The sequence below is a fragment of the Sinocyclocheilus rhinocerous genome, unplaced genomic scaffold (genome assembly GCF_001515625.1).
Source record: "Sinocyclocheilus rhinocerous isolate Xijiao unplaced genomic scaffold, SAMN03320098_v1.1 scaffold1267, whole genome shotgun sequence".
Taxonomy (NCBI): Eukaryota; Metazoa; Chordata; class Actinopteri; order Cypriniformes; family Cyprinidae; genus Sinocyclocheilus; species Sinocyclocheilus rhinocerous.
The window spans coordinates 424,858-427,151 of record NW_015661278.1 but is presented as its reverse complement, the minus strand read 5'-3'; the positions used below and the strand labels follow the sequence as shown (position 1 = coordinate 427,151).

The 2,294-nt window shown below is 40.5% G+C and overlaps 1 protein-coding gene across 4 annotated transcripts in view; it reads left to right on the top strand.

The window, feature by feature from the left end:
• Positions 1 to 2,294, top strand: part of LOC107726274 (E3 ubiquitin-protein ligase RNF123-like) — a 188,741-nt gene that overhangs the window by 138,401 nt on the left and 48,046 nt on the right. The window lies entirely within an intron of this gene.

The window sequence follows — 2,294 nt, the reverse complement described above, 5'->3', positions numbered from 1 at the left end:
TCTGAGTACTGATTGGTTGAATTCAGAGATTATGAAAGGGAAGTGTTTTCCAGAGCCTCCCCTGATGTTGCTGTTTTTTTCCTATTCCTCGTGTTCGTCCAATTATGCATTTGCCTTTACTGATACCTCTTAGGCAGGTTATGTTTACTCTCTTTAGCTTTAATATCTCTTCGACCTGTGTTAATGGGGATCTGAATAAGCCTTAATTGCTTGGATTAAAATTCATATTAATCTGAAAAGTGTATACTATAATCATTTTCTTTTTTTTCTTTTTTGAAAGCTGGTTGTGATTAGCTAATCATTTAAAGGTAAAGTGTCTAATTTCGGTGTCACTAGCAGTACCAAATGGAATTACATTTCCTTTTGCCGTCTATTGCTTCTCCACTGTTCTGTAGAGTAGAGGTAAAATAGAAATAAAATCACCACAAACATAGTCCATATGACTTGGCTATATACTTGTGCTGTATCCTGAGTGTTCAGAAGTCATGCTTGTGGATCAAAAATAGTTGAAAATCTTCATGTTGTGCCAGGTTTGATGTCAGTAACACCAAAAATGGTTCTTGCATGTCTCGTAACCGAACACAATTGGCCAAGTTTGAATAATCTGGTTCATTGTGTATTCATTATGGTTGAGTGAACACTATAAACCTGACATTACTCATCCTCATGAATTAAAGATACTATGTGTATCCGTGTCCTTGAATTTGTTTTTTTCTGCACCTGTAGAGAATCTTTATCTATGAATAAACATCTTTATCTTGCTTATAGCACACATTTTCTTTATGAATGTGTGTGTCTTAGCGCCTGTGTAAGTTGTCTCTGCCCTTCGGTTATAGTTGCGCAGGCTTTGACTACTGTCAGGGTGCATTATCCTCTGAAACCACTGCTGTGGGCCACTGTCAAAGGTCTTCAAGTAGTCCTACACACACACACTCACACTCGCACTTCTCTGGGTCCTTCTAATACACAACACATTACTTCTCATCATCTTTGCCAGTTTCATATCTATAACTGATTGTCGAGACCCACATTTTCGACAGGTTTATTGTCACTCTTCCTCAGGCAAAATATTTCACGGAGCATTTAGCAAGGACTGAGTCTAAGTTGCTCACTGTCAAAAGTCCCCCGATATAGCATTGTTCTGGAAAATTTGTTTCCTGGCTCTAAGCTTGCTCATATTTCAAAAACAATACTCTGGAAGTAAAGGAAACTTGCAGGAAGACAGGAAGAGGAACCCTTAAGTTAATAGCTTAGTCTCTCCTGTATATGCTTCCGGACAACCATCAATTTGAGCCGGAAGTTGCTTTGCACCTTTTGATAACTTTGACCCAAGAACCAGCGAAGCATCAAACTGCTTATCATGGCCTCCCTGCTGACATCTTTACGGCACTCTCTTCAGCATGACATATCCATCTGCTTTCAGAAACACCTTAGAAAGCACTTTCAAACTGCTGTGAGCACCATAAAGTTTTAGATGACCCCAGATACAGAGTGTTGCTCTTCCCAAGAGCATTCTGATACCATTTATCGCTCTTTGACAGTTAGTTAATATTTTTTGAAGATAAGAGGTGTTAAAATATGATTCATGGGAAATAGCGTGGCTTCTGACAGGTTGTTCAATGGAAGCAGCCCTCAGTGGTTGATAGATCTCTACAAGGTGTTTCTGTGATGGTAAAAGACCTCAGGGGTCTGCTGATGTATTCAAGACAGACAGACACTTGGTTCTCAATGGCTGGGTAGTCGATCATTGAGGACAAACAAAGTGATGTACCATGAATGTGCCCAAGAAAAGTTTTGTTTTGTAGAGAAAGAGGAGGCGGCTAAGTCTATTGCAGCTAAGAAGTGCTCACAAGTTTGGAAATCGCAATTATGATTTGACATGTGTTCGTTCCAACACAGCATTGTTCTCTACTAAAGAATAACTTTCACACCATTGTATGTATTTAAAGGTCCCCGAAGTGCCTTGAAACATGCAGCATCATTCTATGTGGTGACGTAATTTCAACTGAAACAGGAAGAGAGGGCGGGACATATCGAGCAGCCCCACCCCCTTTTTAAAATAGCCAATACCGTTTTGTTTATATCTGCTCGGGCCAGAGCCGTTGAGCTCGGTAAAGCCGCATTTGACTGCCACAGTCTAGATTACCCCCTAGATTCAATATGAAACGGTTTAGTAAAACAAAATAGTCTACATCTGCTCCGGCGGTGAAACAATGGCAGACTGATGACAGCTCGCTCAGGGCGGGTCTAAGGTAAGACACCAGTCCAGTCTGTGCTGAAACGCTACTGTCAAT